The sequence below is a fragment of the Somniosus microcephalus genome, chromosome 12 (genome assembly GCF_052327205.1).
Source record: "Somniosus microcephalus isolate GS21.2 chromosome 12, FLI_Smic_1.0, whole genome shotgun sequence".
Classification (NCBI taxonomy): domain Eukaryota; kingdom Metazoa; phylum Chordata; class Chondrichthyes; order Squaliformes; family Somniosidae; genus Somniosus; species Somniosus microcephalus.
In genome coordinates, this window is record NC_140998.1 from 69,491,728 (window position 1) to 69,514,749 (window position 23,022).

Genomic DNA, 23,022 nt, shown 5'->3' on the forward strand with positions numbered 1-23,022 from the left:
TCTAACTGCCATTTATCACACCTCGGCAGAGAGATAATCACAGCAATCAAAGGTGTGAATGGTGTCCAAACAGGTCTGTCAGGAAAACATTACATCAAAGAACAATGAGACCCCAGCATCTGCAACATTTGACCCCTTGTGACCCCACCTTATTGTTCTTTGATGTAATGTTTTCCTGACAGACCTGTTTGGACACCATTCACACCTTTGATTGCTGTGATTATCTCTCTGCCGAGGTGTGATAAATGGCAGTTAGAAAGATTACCTGTAATCATCTGGCATTATTCTCTGACTATATAAGCTGTGTCTTTATGCATCTCTCCACTTCACCTGACGAAGGAGCAGCGCTCCGAAAGCTTGTGATTTCAAATAAAACTGTTGGACTCTAACCTGGTGTTGTGACTTCTTAAATTTGACCACCCTTTCAGGCAGTGCATTCCAGATCCTAACCACTCGCTGCATAAAAAAAGTTTTCCCTCATGTCGCCTTTGGTTCTTCTGCCAATCACCTTAAATCTGTGTCCTCTGGTTCTCGACCCTTCCGCCAATGGGAACAGTCTCTCTCTGTCTCTCTCTGTCTGGACTCATGATTTTGAACACCTCTATCAAATCTCCACTCAACCTTCTCTGCTCTAAGGAGAACAACCCCAGCTTTTCCAGTCTATCCACGTAACTGGAACCATTCTTGTAAATCTTTTCTGCACCCTCTCTAAGGCCTTCACATCCTTTCTAAAGTGCCCAGAATTGGACATGATACTGCAGTTGAGGCCAAACCAGTGTTTTATAAAGGTTCATCATGACTTCCTTGTTTTTGGACTCTATGCTTCTATTTATAAAGCCCAGGATCCCGTATGTTTTTTTAACCGCTTTCTCAACCTGCCCTGCCACCTTCAATGATTTGTGTACATATACCCCCAAGTCTCTCTGTTCATGCATCCCCTTTAGGATTGTACCCTTTAGTTCATATTGCCTCTCCTCGTTCCTACCAAAATGTAACACTTTGCACTTTTCTGCATTAAATTTCATTTGCCATGTGTCTGCCCATTCCACCAGCCTGTCTGTGTCTTCTTGAAGTCTATCACTATCCTCCTCACTGTTCACTATACTTCCAAGTTTTGTGTCATCTGCAAATTTTGAAATTGTGCCCTGTATTCCCAAGTCCAAGTCATTAATATATAATCAAGAAAAGCAGTGGTCCTAGTACCGACCCCCTGGTGATTAGAATTCTCTTCCCCAGAGAGCTGTGGAGACTGGGTCATTGAATATATTTAAGGTGGAGATGGGCAGATTTTTGAAAGGTAAGGGAGTTGAGGGTTATGGGAAGCGGGCAGGGAAGTGGAGTTGAGGCCATGATCTTATTGAATGACGGAGCAGGCTCGAGGGGTCAGATGGCTTACTCCTGCTCCTACGTCTTACGTTCTTATGAACACCACTGTGTACCTTCCTCCAGTCCGATCAACAACCGTTCACCACTACTTTCTATTTCCTGTCACTTAGCCAATTTCATATCCATGCTGCCACTGTCTTTTATTTCATGGGCTTCAACTTTGTTGGCAAGCCTATTATGTGGCTTTTCAAATGCCTTTTGGAAGTCCATGTACATCACATCAACTGCATTGCCCTCATCAACTCTCTCTCTTACCTCACCAAAAAACTCAAATCAAGTTAGTTAAACACGATTTGCCTTTAACTAATCCGTGCTGGCTTTTCTTAACTAATCCACACATGTCCAAGTGACTGTTAATTTTGTCCCGGATTATAGTTTCTAAAAGCTTCCCCACTACTGAGGTTAAACTGACTGGCCTGTAGTTGCTGGGTTTATCCTTGCACCCTTTTTTGAACAAGGGTGTATCATTTGTAATTCTCCAGTCCTCTGGCACCACCCCCGTATCTAAGGAGGATTGGAAGATTATGGCCAGTACCTCTGCAATTTCCACCTTTTACTTCCCTCAGCATCCTAGGATGCATCCCATCCGATCCTGGTGACTTATCGACTTCAAGTACAGCCAGCCTTTCTAGTACCTCTTATCAATTTTTATCCCATCCAGTATCTCAACTGCCTCCTCTTTCACTATGACTTTGGCAGCATCTTCTTCCTTGGTGAAGACAGATGTAAAGTACTCATTTAGTATCTCAGCCATACCCTCTGCCTCCATGCGCAGGTCTCCATTTTGGTCCCTAATTGGCCCCACCCCTCTTACTACTCGTTTACTTATTTATATATGCCGATAGAAGACTTGAATTCCCTTTTATGTTAGCTGCCAATCTATTCTCATACTCTCTCTTTGCCCCTCATATTTTCTTTTTCACTTCCCCTCTGAACTTTCTACATTCAGCCTGGTTCTCAATTGTATTCTTAACCTGACATCTGTCATATGCCCCTTTTTTCTGCTTCATCTCACTCTCTATCTCTTTCGTCATCCTGGGAGCTCTGACTTTGGTTGCCCTGCCTTTCCCCCTCGTAGGAATGTACCTCGACTGTACCCGAACCATCGCCTCTTTAAAGGCAGCCCATTGTTCAATTAGTTTTGCCTGCCAATCTTCGATTCCAATTTACCCGGGCCAAATCCACACTCAACCCATTGAAATTGGACTTCCTCCAATTAAGTATTTTTACTCTAGATTGCTCCTTGTCCTTTTACATAGCTAATTTAAACCTTATGATACTATGATCACTGTCCACTAAATAAATGTTCCCCTACTGACACTTGCTCCACTTGACCCACCTCATTCTCCAGAACCAAATCCAGCAATGCCTCCTCGTTGGGCCGGAAATTTACTGATCAAGAAAGTTCTCCTGAACGCACCAGACATTCTTTCCCCCCTCTGTCCTTTACACTATTACTATCCCAGTCTATATTAAGATAGTTGAAGTCCCCCATTATCACTACGCTATAGTTCTTGCACCTCTCTGTAATTTCCCTGCAAATTTGTTGCTCTATATCCTTCCCACTAGTTGGTGGCCTATAGAATACACCTAGTAGTGTAATGGCACCTCTCTTATTTCTTAACTCTAACCAAATAGATTCTGTCCTTGACTCCTCCAGGACATCCTCTCTCTCCAGCACTTTAATATTCTCCTTAATCAATACTGCCACCCCACCTCCTTTTTTTTTCCTGAACACCTTACATAAAGGAATATTTAGTACCCAATCCTACCCTTTTTTGAGCCAGGTCTCCATTATCGCCACAACATAATATTTCCATATGGCTATTTGCACCTGCAGCTCACCAACCTTATTTACCATGCTTCATGCATTTACACACCTGCACTGTAAACCTATCTTGGACCTTTTTGTATTCTCTCTTCGTCTGACCCCACCTAATACCGTACTATTTCTTACCCTTGTGCTAGCTGTCTCTACCAATCCTTTGTGTACCTTGTTTCCACTTTCTAATGCCACATCCTGGTGCCCATCCCCCTGCCAAGTTAGTTTAAACTCTCCCCAACAGCACCAGCACACCCCCCTCCCGTGAGGACATTGGTTCTGGCTCTGTTGAGGGGTAACCTGTCCGGCCTGTACAGGTCCCACCTCACCCAGAACCGGTCCCAATGTCCCAGGAATCTAAAGCCCTCCCTCCTGCACCATCTCTCCAGCCACGCATTCATCTGCACTATCCTCCTATTTCTATACTCGCTAGCTTGTGGCACCGGGAATAATCCGGAGATTACTACCTTTTTGAAGTCCTGCTTTTTAATCTCTTTCCTAGTTCCCTAAAATCTTGTAGGACCTCATCCCTCTTTCTACCTATGTCGTTGATACCGACGTGGACCATGACCTCTGGCTGTTCACCCTCCCCCCTCAGAATGTTTTGCAGCCACTCGGTGACATCCTTGACCCTGGCAACAGGGAGTCAACATACCATCCTGGAATCACATCTGCGGCCGCAGAAACGCCTGTCTGTTCCCCTAACTATCGAATCTCCTATCACGATTGCTTTCCAGATCCTCCCTCCCTCCCCCTGGCCCTGTACAGCTGAGCCACCCCTGGTGCCGCGAACTTGCTCTGGCTGTACTCCCCAGAGGAACCATCGCCCTCACCAGTATACTGGCTAGAGAGTGAGATGCACTCGGGGCACTCCTGCATTACCAGCCTGCTCCTCCTTGTCTGTCTGACGGTCACCCATTCCTTCTCTGCCTGCACACTCTTGCGATGCAGGGTAACCACCTCCTGAAATGCGCTATCCACATAACTCTCCACCTCATGGATACACCGCAGTGACGCCAGCTGCTGCTCAAGCTCCGAAACCTGGAGCTTGAACTCCTCCAGCTGACGACACTTCCTGCACATGTGGTTGTCCAGGACACGGGAAGCGTCCTGGAGTTCCCACATGGCACAAGATGTGCGTTCCATGGGTCTGAGGTGCCCTGCCATGCCTCTACTTAATAGACTATTAACTAACTTAACAGAAATAATCTCAAGACTTAAAAAAACAATCACCAGCTACTCGCCACCAGCTACTCGCCACCAATCAGCTCCTTGCCTTGTGCTGACGTCACTTTAGGTTTTTACCTCGCTCCCTGACGCTCGCGCTCCCTCCGAGCTCTGGGCTCTCTGGCCTATCTTTACCTGCGGCCGCTCCTCTCCCTCTTCTGCAGGTCCGTGCTCATGCCTATTAACTTAGAGTCCTTGGGTTCTGTGGCTCCACTTCTCCTTTTCAGTTGGATGTCTCAACCGCCTTCCTTCTCTCCACCAAATTCTTGCTTTCACCAAATTTTTCCACTCTGCTTGTGATCCACTTCGTTTGCATTCTCCCAGCTGTCTCCAAGCTCTGTGCTCAAGCTCAATCAGGAATATAATGCATCACAACAGCCTAATTATAGTATACAAGGGTTAACAGCATGGGTGTGATTTGTGAGAAAGGAGAAGGCGTTCTAAAGGTTGAATAATGTAAAGTGTTTTGATTCATTATTGTATTGTCCATGACATAGGTGAAGAAACAGTGTTTGCTTTCCTGCAGTGTCTTGAAATAACCATTAATTAGGCCTGCTCCCTTACCCAAGACAAACCTGCTGAAGTGAGAGAGGCAACAAATGTAGGATGAGCCATTCAGTAATTATATTGTTTAGCTGGGGCATATGGAGCAGATTGTATTGACGTAACATTTTCAAATGCAGTTCCATTTTTTTCATTGTGGCTAAGACTGTGTGTGAATTACAGAATCACTTGATTTTGTTTTGTGTAAATTTCAAGTACAGGAAACTTTGTGATATCCGGCACCGACGGGACCGAGCTGTTGCCGATCTATCAAAACTGACGGACATATACAAAGTTAATGTTTTCATCTCCGTATCTGACAACAAACACTGTTGCTTAGCAACAGCTTCTAAACAGTTGGCTGCAGCTGCAAGCGTCTCTAGCTGAAGCTGTTGCTATAGCTACAGACCTTGCAGTGCCTGACTGGGGGGGGGGGAAAAAAGCAACGAGAACTAAAAAAAACTACAGAAAACGGTTCCTGATTTTTGCCGTTGGATCGAGTATTCCGGACATACAACCTCCGGATAAACCAAAGTTTCCTGTATGTCAATTTAGAACTTTTATGTACTTCAGAGTCTTCAAACTTGCACAAAGAGAGTTGCAAGGATTTGAAGCTAAACCAAGTGATAGGCTATCATAGAATGATACAGCACAGAAGGAGGCCATTTGGCCCATTGTGCCGGCTCTTTGGTAGAGCTATCCAATTAGTCACACTCCGCTGCTCTTTCCCCATAACCTTGTAAATGTTTTCCCCTCAAGTATTTATCCAATTCCCTTTTTGAAAGTTGCTATTGTATCTGATTCCATCACCCTTTCAGGCAGATCATCATAACTCGCTGCGTTTATAAAAAAAAAAAAAGGTTTCCTCCTGTGGTGCCCTGAATTGAACACGATACACCAGCTGAGGCCTAACCACTGTTTTATAAAAGTTTAGCATAATCTCCTTGCCTTTGTACTTTCTGCCTCTATTAATAAAGCCAAGGATCCCATATGCTTTTTTTAACAGTCTTCTCAACTTGTCCTGCCACCTTAAAAGATTTATGTACATAAACCCCAGGTGTCTCTCTTCCTGCACCCCCTTTAAAATTGTACCACTTAGTTTATATTGCCTCTACCCATTCTTTCTACCAAATATATTACTTCACACTTCTCTGCATTAAATTTCATCTGCCATGTGACTACCCATTTCACCAGTCTGTCTATGTCCTCCTGAATTCTGTTACTATCCACCACATTGCTTATTACATTTGAGTTTTGTCATCTGCAAATTTTGAAATTATAGCCTGTATACCCAAGTCCAGATCATTAATATATATCAAAGAGCAATATGACACTTGTCTCGATTTAAAAATTCTCATCCTTGTTTTCAAATCCCTCCATGGCCTCGACCCCTCCCTATCTCTGTAATCTCCTTCAGCCCCACAACCCCCCGAGATATCTGCACTCCTCTAATTCTGGCCTCTTGAGCATCCCCGATTTGAATCGCTCCACCAATTGGTGGCCATGCCTTCTGTTGCCTAGTCCCTAAGCTCTGGAATTCCCTCCCTAAACTGCTCCACCTCTACCTCTCTTTCCTCATTTGTTCTTTAAAACATTCCTCTTTGACCAAGCTTTTGGTCATCTGCCCTAATATCTCCTTATGTGGCTCGGTGTCAAATTTTGTTTGATAACGGTCCTGTGAAGTGCTTTGGGACGTTTTACTACGTTAAAGATGCTATATAAATGCAAGTTGTTGTTGCATGTTGAGCCTCTGACAGGAAAAGTTGATGCTTTCCATTTCCAAGTTTTTAATAGCATTTCTATTTAAAAAAAAAAAAAAAAAAGTTGTCCATGCACATCTTGAATGTTTATTGAACCTGTTAGAAAATTCAATAAAATATCAATGAATAAAGGTATAATTAGGGAGTTTACACACAAGACTGTAAATTACCCTATTTACTCATTTCCTTGACTTCATTTGTTAAAATCCTCTTGTGTTTAACCAATTGTATGTACAGACCATACATTTTAGAAATTGAAATTTTTCAATATTATTGAATGTTCAGAAATATTTTAAGCTAAATTAAAGCAGAAATTGTTGGAATTTTCAGGGGATCGTGGACATTTTCACAGATTGCGAATATATAGGATATCACTGAATGGTACAAGGCATCCTGCGAGGGGAAGGGGAACAGCCAGAAGTCGTGGTCCATAGGTACGAAAAGGGTAGAGGTCCTACAGGCAGTTTCAGGAACTAGGAAAAAGATTAAAGAACAGGGTCTCAAAGGTGGTAATCTCTGGATTACTCCCAGTGCCATGTGCTAGTGAGTACAGAAACAGGAAGATCGTGCAGGTGAACACGTGGCTGGAGGGAGAGCTTCAGATTCCTGCGGCAGGAGGGACCTGTACAAGCCAGACGAGTGGCACCTGAACAGGGTTGTCCTCGTAGGGAGGTTAACTAGTGCTGTGGGGGAGAGTTTAAACTAATTTGGTAGGGGGAGGAGCACCAGGACGTAGCAGCAGAGAGGAGAAGCAAGATGCATAGAAAACTAGGAGGGACGAACAGCAACAGAACAAAGAATAGTGTCGAATTAGATGAAGGATAAAAGCAAAGCTGACTAGCATGGTGTTGGAATGCATGTGTATTAATGCGAGGAGTGTTACAAATAAGGTTAATGAGTTACAGGCGCAAGTTGCCACATGCAATTATGATATAGTGGCTATAGCGGACACCTGGCTTAAACATGGGCAGGGATGGGAACCAAACATTCCTGGCATTCAGGAGGAATAGGGTAGGGAAAAAGATGGGGGTGGTGGTGGCAGTATTGATCAAGGATGATATAGTTCTACAGAGGGACGATATACTAGTGGGTTCAAAGACTGAATCTATTTCGTTAGAGTTAAGGTACAGAAATGGAACTGTTCTATTGCTGGGTGTTTACAATAGACCACCAAATAGTGAGCAGGTGATAGAGGAGCAAATCTATAGGCAAATTTCCGAGAAATGTAAAAAGAGTAGGGGACTTCAATTACCCCAATATAGACTGGGGGGGAAAAACAGAGTAAAGGGCAAGTAGGGTGAAGAATTCCTAAAACGTGTACAGGAGAATTTCCATAATCAGTGTGTTTCTAGCCTAAAAGGAAGGAAGCAATGCTGCATCTAGTTCTGGGAAATGAAGTAGGGCAAGTGGAGTGTGTTTTAATGGGAGACCATCTGGGTAATAGTGATGATATAATTAGGTTTAATGTAGTTATGGAAAGGAACAAAGAAAAATCAAAGGTGAAAAAATCCAACTGAAAGAGAGCCAATTTCGGTGATATGAGAAGGGATCTAGCACAGGTGAACTGAAAACAGTAAATGAGCAATGGCAGGCCTTCAAAGCAAGGATACTTTGGGTACAAACCATGCATATTCCCATAAGGAGGAAAGATGGGGCATCCAAAACTACAGCTCCCTGGATGACAAAAGAAATAGAGGTTAAACTAAAACAGAAAAAGGAGGTTCATGACAAATGTCAGGTACAGAATACAGTTGAAAATCAGGCAGAATACATAGTGCAGGGGAAATTGAATGAGGATACAAGAAGGGCAAAGAGAGAAAGAGTATGAGAAAAAATTAGTGGGTAATATAAAAGGGAACCCAAAAACCTTTCATAAACATGTAGAAAGATCGTTGAAGGAATGGTGGGGCTGATTAGGGACAAAAAAGGAAATCTTCTTGTGGAGGCTAAGAACATAAGAAATGAGCAGGTGTAGGCCATACGGTCCCGCGCGCCTGCTCCACCATTCAATAAGATCATGGCTGATCATCGACATCAACTCCACTTTCCCGCCCGATCTCCATATCCCTTGATTCCCCTAGAGTCCAAAAATGACACAGGTACAGAATTAGTACTTTGTATTTTCACAAAAGAAGAGAATGAAGTTAATATTGCAGTAGAGGAGTGGGAGTAGAGATATTGGGTAGGATAAAAATAGATAGAAAGCAATTGCTAAATAGGCTGGCATCACTCAAAGTTTAAAAAGTCACCCAGTCCAGATGAGACGCATCCTAGGTTGCTGAGGGAAGCTAGTGTCGAGATAGCAGAAGCTCTGATCGCAATCTTTCAATCCTCCTTGGATGTGGAGTGATGCCAGAGGACTGGAGGATTGCAAATGTTACACTACTGTTCAAAAAATGAGAGCGATAAACCTGATAACTACAGGCCAATCAGTCTAACGTCAGTGGTGGGAAAACTACTAGAGGCCATTGTCAAGGCCAAAATTAATTCTCACTTGAAGTCGCATGGGTTAATAAGGAACAGCCAGTGCATATTTGTTAAAGGCAAATTGTGTCTGACTAACCTGATTTGAGTTCTTTGTACCTGCATGTTAACTTTCTGTGATTCTTGCCCTGTACACGAATGACAAAAAGTTAACATGCAGGTACAACAAGCAATTATGAAAGCAAATGGTATGTTAGCCTTTTATTATAAAAGGATTAGCGTACAAGAGTAAAGAAGTCTTACTGCAATTATACAGGGCCTTGGTGAGACCACACCTGGAGTACTGTGTACAGTTTTGGTCTCCTTACCTGAGGAAGGATATACTTGCCTTCGAGGAAGTGCAACGAAGGTTTGCTAGACTGATTCCTGGGATGAGGGGATTGTCCTATGAGGAGAGATTAAGTAGACTAGACCTATATTCTCTAGGGTTTAGAAGAATGAAAGGTGATCTCATTGAAACATATAAAATTCTTTAGGGGCTTGACAGGGTAGATGCTGGGAAGATGTTTCCCCTGGCTGGGGAATCTAGAACTAGGGGGTCACAGTCTCAGAATAAGGGGTCAACCATTTTGGACTGAGATGAGGAGAAATTACTTCACTGAGGGTTGTGAATCTTTGGCATTCTCTACCCCAGAGGGCTGTGGGTGCTCAGTCGTTGAGTATATTCAAGACAGAGATCGATAGATTTTTGGATACTAAGAGAATCAAGGGATATGGGGATAGTGCGGGAAGGTGGAGTTGAGGTAGAAGATCAACCATGATCTTATTGAATGGTGGCGCAGGCTCGAAGGGCCAAATGGCCTACTCCTATTTTTTATGTTCTTGTGTTCTTTGACGTAACAGAGAGGGTAATCAGTAGATGTTATATACAGTGAAACCTATAAATTAGGGCCATCTAAGGGACTTGCATCAGGTGTCCTTTATTTGCAGGTGTCCTTATATTCAAAATGGTCATTGAATGTACAGTAAACCGGATGAGCCTAATATTCCAGGATTGGCTGTATCTCTTGCAGCATTCCTTTTTTCGCCCTCACCTGGGATCGTGCTTAATTCTGGAGTCCTGCCAGCAGGATGTGATTTTAGTTCATTTTCTGTTCGTTGGGTTTCCTAGTTTGTTGCCATCCCATGGTCCTTTTTCCAGCCAAATTTTGGGGGGGGGGGGGGGAGGATTAATGTCGTGGGTAGGGGGCTGATCGTAGCTCATCAGTACTGGACATAATGGTGGAGTAGGCCTGCCAACTCTGGTTTGACCCTGTGGCACCGGACCTCCTTCTTAGGCAGTCCCTCGGAACCGAGGATGACTTGCTTCCACATTAAAAATGAGTTTGCAGGTGACTGATTAGTCCAATGTGGGACCTACGGTCTCTGTCACAGGTGGGGCAGACGGTGGTTGAAGGGGCAGGTGGGTGGGGTGCTTGGGTTGACCTGCGCTTGGCTTCCGCTTGCTCCCGGCGAAGAGACTCTGTTCGGCGCCTTCCCAGATGCTTCTCCTCCACTTTGTGCGGTCTTGGGCCAGGGATTCCCAGGTGTCGGTGGGGATGTTACACTTTTTCAAGGAGGTTTTGAGGGTGTCCTTGAAGCGTTTCCTCTGCCTACCTGGGGCTCTCTTGCCGTGCCAGAGCTCCGAGTAGAGCGCTTGTTTTGGGAGTCTTGTATCGGGCATGCGGGCAATGTGACCCGTCCATCGGAGCTGATTGAGCGTGGTCAAAGCTTTGATGCTGGGGATGTTAGCCTGAGCAAGAACACTGACGTTGGTGTGCCTATCCTGCCAATGGATTTGCAGGATCTTGCGGAGGCAGAGTTGGTGGTACGTCTCCATTGCTTTGAGGTGCCTGCTGTACATGGTCCATGTCTCTGAGGCATACAGCAGGGTGGGTATCACTGCTGCTCTGTAGACCATGAGCTTAGTGCCAGGTTTGAGGTCCTGGTCTTCAAACACTCTCTTCCTCAGGCGACTGAAGGCTGCACTGGCACACTGAAGGTGGTGTTGGACTTCGTCGTCGATGTCTGCCCTTGTTGACAGTAGGCTCCCGAGGTATGGAAAATGGTCCACGTTGTCCAAGGCCTTGTCGTGGATTTTGATAATCGGGGGGCAGTACTGTGTGGCGGGGGCAGGTTGGTAGAGGACCTTTGTCTTATGGATGTTTAGTGTAAGGCCCATGCTCTCGTACGCTTCGGTGAAGGTGTTGACGATGGTTTGGAGTTCGACCTCCAAGTGAGCGCAGACGCAAGCGTCATCTGCATACTGCAGTTCGACGACAGAGGATGGGACGACCTTGGATCTGGACTGGAGGCGACGGAGGTTGACCACATGGCATTGAATCACATGACTTCTACAAATGTTAATCGATTTACCTCATAAAGGTTGGGTCCACTGTAGTTGAGAATCTTAATCTGTGGTTTCATGCCAGCTGCTGTTGTGAGAAGTTCCAAGAACCAGGAGACCACCAGAGAGCAGACAGAGGGGAAACAGAGGACCAGGAAAGGGGAAACCATTGTCTCCATCTCTGCCCCCCACCCCCTTCCCCAAGTCTCCATCTCTGCTCCCCCCCCCCCCCCCCAAAATTCACAGTCGCCCTCATTCCACCCCCCTCGAGCAATTTCAGGGTCACCAATTCCTGAGATCTTTTTACCCTGCATCCATAGCGCCAGAAAAATCCCTCTATCCCTGTGGTACAGCTGTGCAAGCATTCAATCCCAGAGATGGAGGGAATAAAGAGGTCGCCATTACACAAGCCGCTTTGTCACCCGCACTTGCACCTGCGTGTCTGGTGTTTGAAGTTAAAACGGACTTGGTGCATTGAAGGTAGACTGTAGTTCGCGATTTGCAAGAGTCTGTGGTTTCAAGGGGCAATTTGTATCTACTATAATGTAAGTTATTTGGGACTGTCAGTAAGTGTCTGTTTTTTGCAGGTGTCTTTTTTTTGGGTGTGTCATACTTTATAAAATGCCTCTTGAAAGTCAGTATCACATAACAGACTTATTCGGAATATAGAAGCACGTAGGATTAAAGGGACGGTGGTAACTTGGGTACATAATTGGCTAAGGGATAGGAAGAAGAGGTTAGTGGTGAATGGATGTTTTTCTGACTGGAGAGAAGAATGTCCCCAGGTGTCGGCATTAGGACAATTGCTTTTCTTGTTATATATAAATGACTTGGACTTTGGTATAGGGAGTACAATTTTGAAGATGATACAAAACTTGGCAACATAGTAAATAGTGAGCAGGATAGTAGCAGACTTCAGGGGCTCATCGCCAGACTGGTGAAATGGGCAGACACATGGCAGATGCAATTTAATGCAAATAAGTATGAAGTGATGCACTTTGAGAGGAACAACATGGAGAGGCAGTATAATTTAAATGGTACTAATTTTGAGGGGGATGCAAGAACAGTGGGCCCTGGGGGTGCATATTCACAAATCTTTGAAGGTGGCAGGACAAGTGGATAAGGTGGTTGAGAAAGCGTATGGGACACTTGGCTTTGTAAATGGGGCATTGAGTAGAAAAACAAGGAAGTCATGCTAAACCTCTGGTTAGGTCTCAGTTGGAGTATTGTGTACAATTCTGGGCACCACACTTTAGGAAGGATGTCAAGGCCTTGGAGATGTTATGGAGGAGGTTTACCAGGATGATACCAGCGATGAGGGACTTCAGTTATGTGGAGATATTGGAGAAGCTGGGATTATTCTCCTTAGAGCAGAGAAGGTTAAGGGGAGACCTAAAAGAGGTATTCAAAATTGGGGGGGCTTTGATAGAGCAAGTAGGGAGAAACTGTTTCCTCTGGCAAATGGGGCGGTAACCAGAGGTCATGGATTTAAAATAATTGGCAAAAGAACTAGAGGGGAAATGAAGAGAAATTATTTCTGAGGGTTGTTGTGATCTGGAACGCACTACCTAAAAGGGTGGTGGAATTAGATTCCATAGGAACTTTCAAAAGGCAATTGGACATGTATTTGAAGAGAACTAATTTTCAGGGTTATTGGGTAAAAAGCTAGGGAGTGGGACTAATTGGAGAGCTCTTTCAAAGAGCTGGCACAGGCACGATGGGCCAAATGGCTCCCTTCTGTGTTGTAAGATTCTATGCTGTGTTGTAAGATTCTATGATTGAGTAGTATGATAAATGTTGCTGCCTGGCCATTTTGATATATTTTAATAACTTGTTAAGTGAAAATACTGTATTAAAATGAGTCAAATTATTCTACTTGTATTTTTGAGATGTATGTAATATCCTGTGGTGCTGCTCATGGTAAGTCAGAGTATGTGCTGTTTTATAAATACAGGAACATTATACCATATAAAACGTAATATTTTGCTGCTGTAATTGTGTGTCCCTTTAATGCTACAAAGTCTAATTGATAGGTAAACACTGCTTGAGTTCATTCAAAGATCCATTGCTCTTTAGACTGGAGCTGGGAACCCCGGCTTTGCTTACGGAATGGTCAACAAGAGCATACAGACTTGGTAGCTCCAGTATTTTCTGTCCCTGAAGAGTTTATGTACATTGCAAATGACTACCTTTTGTTTTTTTTATGCTTTTTAAAAAAAAGTGTGACACAGACATTTGCAATAGATTGCATAATGTCTGAATTGCAATAGATATCAAGTGTATGTATATGTAAACTTTTTTAATAATACATAGATATGTATTCGAATCTGTACAATAGCACAAATTTCTGGCTGTATAACACTTTGATCATAATTTTTGATTGGTTCAAATCCTGCTGTTAGGTTTTTCTGAGCATTCAGTTTCGATTTCTTTGAGACAATCAAATTGCTCAAATTTGTTTTCAAAAACCTTAGTCTGGCATCTTTTTCACAAGCTCAAATATGCAAGGTTTGAATAAAATTTCTAACTAAGATATGAAAAAATTATATCATGCATTTCTTGATTAAACTTGCCTATAACATTGTCTTTTGTGTCTTTGAGTACCTTTTTTTATTAACGTGTTTACAAGCCTAAGCCCCCCTCAAAAGCCTGAGTATGCAATTGATACTTTCCCCAGAGCTGTCACTCTGCTAGCTCAAAACAGGTACCCACTACACCTGTACCTGTTCCCAGGATGCTGAAATCTGAATTTGGTCATAATTTGAAATTTGTCTTTCTCCATACTGTAGTAGAATGAGTTTTTCTTTTTCTTTTCCTAAATGATTTAAAAACCAGCTGACTGAATTAAAAATTAAGCACTTGACTGTTGAAATGCAAAACTTTACCTAAAAAAGGCCTTTAAAATTCAGAGTGAGAGCCTAGCTCCAAGAGAAGAACAAAAGTGCTTACAGCATCTGTGCTTTCTTTTCTTATGTTCATTTTCAGAATCTTTCAATACAAATGTCAAAACCTGTCTTTGTCCAGGCTGTAACAGTATTTAAGTTTGTTTTTCAAGCTGGATTTGCTTTAGGAAGATTTTTTGGGGGTAAATGTTTCACATAACAGACATGAACACGAGAGCAAGACTTGGTATAATTAAAGCATTATACTAAGAATTCAAAAATAGGTTGTATCCGGAAAATGTAATTAAGCCGATGTGCTAGCTATTTATCCAACTGCAGTGGGTAAGGTAAACAATTATTTATTTTCTACGAACCCATCAGAAAATACTTGCTTCACTGTCTCTTTCACCGGAACTGTGCACCCTTATGCATGTTCACATCCTTTGCAACAGAGTAATGGCTGAGCTCATGAGCAATGCCATGGAAATCGCTAGTAACATAATAAAAAGGTACATCTTGTACACTTCGCTGTCACATTTCGGGTGTAATTAACGCAAATTTCTGTCGCACCTTTTATTTAAAAAAAAAAGTAATATGTACAGAAACTCTTTCAGCAATTGAAAATACCCCAGGTACAGAAGTCATAATGTCTAAATTCTGATCTTTGGCTTTCTTTTTGTTGAGAGATTGCAATCATTTCACTCTACGTTCTGATCAGTGGCCTGAAGAACAATTAAACTCTAACCTCACCTGGTCCTCTCAACAGCAGTTGATCCTTAAAGCAACACACATTCACTTTAGTAGCAGAATAATACATTGTTTTACCATGACAAGATATTTATAGTATGTAATGATCAATGTATCATTAGATTTACCAAGAGCAATACCACAAGAAGATTTGTTAGTATAATGTATTAAAAATGGCAGATTTGCATGCACCACTTGTCAATCACTTAAGATATTGCATGTTAGCATCCCACTTTTTTGTTGGGCTCAGAATTCATATTCTTAGTTTTGCTGGGCTCAGAATTCATATTCTTAGAACAAATTAGAATGCCAACTATAAGGGTTGATAAAGATTTACCAATGTAAAAAGCAGAAACTGAACCTTCTATCGTTTAAATTTTTCCAACATTTGACTACAGCAAATCAGAAGTCCTTAACCGTGAGAAGGAACCAAACTCTACCAATCAAATGGCTTTTAATAACTGTTGTCTATCATTTTTCTTCACAAATTCAAATCTAAATAAAGTTCCTAACAATGAATACCATGGCATTGTATTTTTGAATCTCTTCATCGTCTGCGTTCTCTGCCTCTCCGACAAACCTATAGCTTTATTTCTTCCTTTTGCTATCACTAGTACTTCAAAGTCTCACACAGCACAGATGGAGAAGCTGTCACTATACGTTTGTGGAAAAAATCTGTCCCTCGTGCTCACTCAAATTTACATTCAAACTCCCAATTTCCTCTTCTCTAGCCCTGCACCGTTATGACACCTCTGCTACTTTTGGACCATTAAATTGTTCCCTCTATGTTTTCGACCCCCTTGTTCCACTAAATTACTCGCCATCTCTCACCCCTGCAGTTCTCTCTGGCATTTTAATCCTCTCAAGTAAGAGAGCTGCAAGCTTGAGTGTACCTGGCGCACATCCATTCTCATCTGCCATCGCCGGATTTCGTTTTGACCATTTCGAACATTACCATCACGTTCTTCATCCAAAACTGCTCACTACTCCACCATCAACCTGGAGGGCAGGGCAAGGACAACTAAAGGTTCCTTTTCTCCAAAGATAACTGCCTTCTCAAACACTTCCCCATCCCTCTATCCTCCTCTCCAACCTGTGCAAAGAGTTTTTGCATTTCTTTGTCTCTCAAACAATCTAAACAGCTGCCTCTGCTGCTATCCCTTTACTCTTTCTTCCTCCTGCTGATCCCCCAATCACTACAGTTTCTCTTCCCCCCCCCCCTTCCATGTTTCTGCCACACTCCTTTCCTCCATGAGAGTCACCATCTGCAACCTGATCTTATTCAACTGGGGACTATTTGGCTTCTCCTCCATAGCTCCAATTCTAGCTGGAACTTTGCTTGGGAACAGTTACCCTCCCCGCCCGCCCCACCCCTCAAAATCACATCACCCCTCAAAAAACTCTCCCATGACCCTCCTCACACCTCCCTTTGCTCTGTAAGATTGTCAAACACACCCAGTTATATGCTGATCGCTGCATTGTTTGAATCCCTTCAATTCAACTTCCACGCTTCTGAATACTGGTGCATTCTCTTTCCACAGTGTTTGATATGGTGGACCACAGCATCCTTTTCAGTCACCTTTCCTCCATTGTCTTGTTCGCTGAAGTACCTTTGCCTGGTTCCATTCCTACTTATCTGAATGTAGCCAGCACATCTCCAGAAATGGCTTCTCTTCCTGCCTCTGCACTGTCACTTTAGAATCTTCCAAGGATCTATCCTTACCCCCCTCCTCTTCCTCATCTACATGCTGCCCATCGGTGACATCATCCACAGACATGGAGTCAGCTTCCATATACATGCCAACAACACCCAGTTCTATCTCTCGGCCCAATGACAGTCACTATGCTGTCAGACTACCCGTCCAACAGCAAGTTCATAACTTCCTCCAAATTAATCTCAGGACAGCTAAAGCCACTGCTTTTGATCCATACAATAAACTCTACTCCCTGCCCCTCATTCTGTCCCCTGCTCCAGCCCTCACTCAGGCTGAACCAGACCATGCAAAATCTTGGCTTCCTCATCAACCCAGAGCTAAGCTTCAAAACCCACATCCTATTGCCGACTTAATTTCACCCCTGCAACGCTGTGCACATCCACCCCTATTTTAACCCCTCTGCTGCTGAAACTCTTGGCAACCTCTATACTTGCATACTCCAGTACCCTATTTGCTGGATTGCCATCCTACATCTTCCATAAACTCCCAACTTGTCTAAAACTCAGCTGCCTGTATCCTGTCCCACACTAAATCCTGCTCACCCATCCTTGCTGGCTTTCTATTCCCCCACCCCCCCCCCCCCCCCCCAATAAATCCTCATCTTCAAATACCTCTGGTCTTATTCCACCCAATTTCTGTAATCTCGTATTCCCCCTGTATCCTTCAATCTGCTGACTGGCTTTTATTATATTCTCCTTTTTGCTCCACCATTGGTAGCAGAGCTTTCAGCTGCCTTGGTCCTACTCTCTAGATTTCCCTCCCTAAACCCTTGTGCCTCTCCACCCTCCCTCTAACCCTCTTTAAAAACCTTCTCGAAACCTATCTTTTCACATGTTTTTGGTGATCCCTCCATGGCTAGGTGTCCATGTCCCCCCATCTGTTTTCCATTTGTCAAGTGCCTGCAAACATTTTTAGATTAAAGGTGCTATTTAAATGTAAGATGTTGCTGTGGACAGGGCATAGAGCGATGTGAGCACTCAGTTGTTAAACAACAGTGCATTCAAGAACCTTAGGGAGGTAGAAATTGGAGAGGTCAATGGTGGGCTCCTTGAGGAGAATGGCGATGACACAAGTTTTGATGGGGAGGGAAATGGTTCTTGTACACAAAGAGCCATTAATCATACCAGTAAGCTTTGGGATAAGGAAAGATAGTTGAGTGGTTAGATGTCAGATGCGCAGAGGAATTGGAGGTGAATCTCGTGGAGTAGGTGACCTTGGTGAGGGCAGAGGAGGGAGAAGCTACAATAATGAGGGATTGTTCAAGACTGGTCCTCTGACGTGATGGTGAAAACTACTGAGGGAATATTGGGGCTAGATGACCATGAGAGACTTAGTGGGGACGAGGGCATTGAAGGCAGAATCAAGGGAGGCGTTTAGGAGGTCGATAATGGGAACGGTATTGTGGAGAACCAAAAGCAAAGAACGTATTAGTGAGGGTAGTAAAGTTTGAGGTGCTCGTGGGCTAGAATTGTCAGGCACTTAATTCTGCTTATCACCATTATGATTTCAATAGTTCTGGGTTTTGTAATTGGGACGAAAAAGTTATAATAGTTGTTGTGTATGTAACCGTTTACCTTTAAGGGAACTATAGAATGTAACCGTTCGCCTTTAAGAGCACTACTTTAGGGTGGCACTATCTATTGGCTCATGTATACTGTAATACCGATAGTGACCACACCAGTATATAAGGGTTGTGATACGTTAACTAGGGCAGAAATCGCCCAGACCTCTGAATAGTAAAGACCTGTTTTGTTTGTACTCCTAAAGTCTCTGAAGTTATTTACTGCACAACTTACAGACTTTACAATGGCGACGAGGCCGATCGTACCCTGCGGCAACAGTAGTTCCTAAGCAACTAAGGAGCGTCGAAGTGAGGCACCCGCCCTCGTCGTTCTGCTGGGTGAAAACTCGAGGCTGCAGCGATAGCAAAGAGGAAGATTTTGGCATTGAAAACTTCCATCTGCAACAGGCACTGACGGTCCCTTCTGCCACAGTGAGGAGCGAGCCGATCGACAAGAGAGGCAAGGCTGCCACGGACTGTGAGTAAGGGAACAGTAAAAGAAAATAAGGAAGGAGTAAAACCAGAGGATAAGGGCGGTACACTCGACCACGGTCGAGGGGGGAAGGAGCCAGACAAAGTCGGGTCCAGAGGCGCTGAGACCGGGAGCAGGCCGGGTGAGACAGAGCCGAGAAATCGGGAATTGTCCGAGAGCCAGTTCAGAGGCTGTAACTGTCCGCCGTCATCGGGGGTACCCGGAGCCGGTTGCCTGCCGCGGGAAGGAGAGCGCTGAAGCCGACGCGCGGGCTGGGGATCTGAAAGCCAGCGGAGAGCGCTGAAGCCGACGCGCGGGCTGGGGATCTGAAAACCAGCGGAGAGCGCTGAAGCCGACGCGCGGGCTGGGGGTCTGAAAGCCAGCGGAGAGCGCTGAAGCCGACGCACAGGCTGGGGACCGGTAGCCAGCGGCCGTCGCCCGCGGGGGAAAGTGTACCCCTCCCGCCAGGGGAAGAAGCGGGAAACCGCCATTGCCGTGGGCGGGGAGAACAGAAAAGCGCGGGGAAAACCGCCATTAAAGTGGGCGGGGAGAGCCGAGAAGCGCGGGAAAGCCGCCATTTTTCGCGGGAAAACCGCTGAAGAAGAAGGAAGAAGCGGGAAACCGCCATCTTGGAAATTATTAAGAATTTCAGGAAAGTAATAAGATTTTTCAGAAAGGCTGGTGTGTTCTCAAGAAGAGAGAAGAAAATTAATTAGAATTTTCAGAAACAAGAAATAAGTAAAGCAATACTTGTGGTCTCAAGAAGAGAAGAAAATTCATAATAAGTAAAGAAATACTTGTGCTGTTCTCGGAAAGAGAAGAAGATGCCTAAGCGAGGAAATATTAATGATTTTAATGCTGAAATAGAAGACAGGGCCACGTATGGGGAACGCATAGGAATATATTGCGTAGCCATATACGCCAAGGCAATAACTTTGTTAAATTCGATGGGAGCAAAAACATACGGGCTCTTGAAACATCTAATAGCACCAGTTAAACCAGTGGACCAGACCTTCGAAGAGATCGTAGCAGTGCTGAAGGATCAAATTACTGCAAGCATTTCCAAATGCTACCGTTGTGGAAAGACAACGCACGACCAGAATCAGTGCTGGTTTAAGAATCAAGAGTGCAGGAAATGTGGCAAACTGGGTCACATCGCGAAGGTATGCAGGTCCAGAAAGAAGACCAACAAACAAAGGAAGCCACCACCACAAGAAAAGTACAACAAGGTGCATCAGGTGGCTGAAAAGAGTTCAGACGAACAAAATTCAGACTCAGACCCAAACAGCCAGGAGTTGGATAGTCTGAGAATCCACAATGTGGGTAAAGTAACTGGTCTACAGACGATCTGGGTCACACTAAAAATAGCTGGAGTCCAAGTACGAATGGAGCTGGACACGGGATCAGCTGTATCAGTCATCAACCAAAAGGACTACCACCGACTATTCTCTCACATACCCTTAAGAAATACCAAGTTCGTATTACAGACGTACACGGGGCATCGCGTATACCCCATGGGGAAAATAAGAGTCAAGGTGAGAGATAGGGGTAAAGTACACCCAAGAATGAATTTGTACGTACTACCTGAGGGAGGACCACCACTTCTAGGACGGGAGTGGATCAAGAAAATAGACATGGAATGGCACTACCGACAAGCAATGACGAGTGAGGACTCGGTGCAGACAAGCAGCTCAGACTCTGAGCCGGAAGACGATAAGTCCAGCTTATGTATGAAAAACAAGGTTAACATTAACTCACGGACTAAGGTTGGAAAATCGATGGCGTGCATAAAGACAGAGAATTCTGAGTCTGTTCAAGCTACAGACATATGCATTACGGAGGAACACCGGGCTCGAACTCAACGCTATTTCAAAGTACAACAACAATTAGAACAATTAAGTTACCGCCTCGTACAAGAGATGAAAACAATGAAAAAGTTCTATGACACCGAATGGGAGAGTCTGGAAAGACAACAGAACCTACTGGCTCAAGCAGAGAGCGACCATAGAGCCATCGTGACCAATTACCGATCACATCTCCCTGATGATGTTCAGGGGTTAGAATATTTGCATGATCTAGAGATACAGCAGAAGGGCAAATCACGCTGCACTGAGGATTTTGTTCTGCAATTAGAGACGGAGCTAGTGCAGGCAAAGTTAAGAGAAGTTGAATCACAGGGTGCTCTTAAGGAGATGCAGAAACAAATCTTGGACATGGAAAAGAGAAACGCTTCTTTACCTGATGAGAATAATGTGGCCATGTTGCAAGAGGAGCTTATAGGGGCGAAACTGAAAGAAGCTAAGCAAAGGATGTTGGAACTTGAAACGCAGAACCAAATCAGCGGTAATCAGCTATGTCAAGCAGAGAAGGAGTGCAAGGGTCTACATGAGAAGGTGCAATATCTCTCAGCCCAAAATAAGGGACTACTCACTCAGTTAAATGAAAGTAAACGGGAAATGGCTGAGATGGACTGCAAGAATAAAGAAGAGTTGATGGCAGTGAGACTTCGAGAGGCAGATAGCATAGCAGCCTTGGCTGAACTCCAACAGGAAATTGCGAAAGAAACAAATGAAGAGGAATCTTCAGGAAGCCAGGATTTTATTCCAGTTCTTCTCTACGACTCCTTACAAGCAGAGTGCGAGAAGTTGAAAAAACAGTATGAACAGGCCCAGACTACAATTCTGGAGGGGGTTAACTCAGCAACCTCCGAAAAGCTAGTTTCGTTGGAAGTATATGAGCAACTAAAGGTTGAACATGAGCAAGAAGTCCAAAGGCTGCAGGAAATTCTTGAGGAGCTCAGGGCCAAGACAGACTCATCGGTAGATGTACCATACATAGATGAGGATGTAGAGGTGAAAGACATGGCAGAACTCATAAAAATATGGAAGGAAGCCCAAGACAAATATGAGGCGGCAATTACCGAGGTTGACCGACTTGAAGAACAGTTTCAACTGGGAATGGGCCCTGAACATGAGCTAGAGAGCATCGAGGCGCAACTTCTCCAAGCACTGGAAGCCAAAGTACAAGAGGAAGAGAAGATGAAAGCATTGGAGAAAATGATGGATGAAATGGAGGAGTACGCTGAATTACGTCCAGGGGAACAGGAGAATGGGGAAACAGCTACTTCAGTAGAAGGATTAAATAGCCTGATAACGAAATCCCTGAAGGAAGGGAAAGGATTGAACGCACAAATGAGGCCAGGAGGGAAGGAAGGGCAGACATCCGAGGAAGAGCAGGATGAATATGATTGCTTGAAGCAGGGTTTTGACCTGTTGAGTGACACCGAATGTTATGAGGATGTGGTCTGCCCAAATTGTGATGGGAACTCCCAAAGTGCTGAAATCCTGAGGAAGCACTTAAGGTCTAAGGAACATAGAGAGTTGGTGGCGCTACAGATGGCAGCCGGGAAAAGAGCTCGGAGAGTTTCAAAAAGGCAGAAAAGAAAAAGAAGAAGCAGAAAATAATAACTGTTTAAAATATTATTACTTCTACTACCTCAGTCCGAACACTACGAAAGGTGCTAAATTTGTAAAAAAAATCCAGGGACATTATCAAGACAGCCAGTGGGTTGTATAAGTCCGCACTGCTGGTTCAACAGGACGAAAGTACAAGCTGTTAAAAAAAAAAAAAAAAAAAGCTATGGAGGATGCTGTCTGGAACGAATTAATACCAGAGACTGAATTTATGAACTGTTCCCACAGAGACTGAACCTGTAAACTGATTCCACTGAGAGTATGTTTGTAAACTGTTATATGACGTTGACTCCATTGAGAGTATATCTGTAAATTGTTATATGACGTTGACTCCATCGAGAGTATATCTGCAAACTGTTTATATAAAGTTGAAGATTGTATGTTTAACGGGATTCTGTAAGTAATAAGCTAGGAAGGGAGGAGTGTTGTGTATGTAACCGTTTACCTTTAAGGGAACTATAGAATGTAACCGTTCGCCTTTAAGAGCACTACTTTAGGGTGGCACTATCTATTGGCTCATGTATACTGTAATACCGATAGTGACCACACCAGTATATAAGGGTTGTGATACGTTAACTAGGGCAGAAATCGCCCAGACCTCTGAATAGTAAAGACCTGTTTTGT

The 23,022-nt window shown here is 43.9% G+C and overlaps 1 protein-coding gene across 16 annotated transcripts in view; it reads left to right on the top strand.

Annotated features, from left to right (window-relative positions):
• mark3a (MAP/microtubule affinity-regulating kinase 3a) overlaps nucleotides 1-23,022 on the top strand; it is a 223,778-nt gene that overhangs the window by 14,252 nt on the left and 186,504 nt on the right. The window lies entirely within an intron of this gene.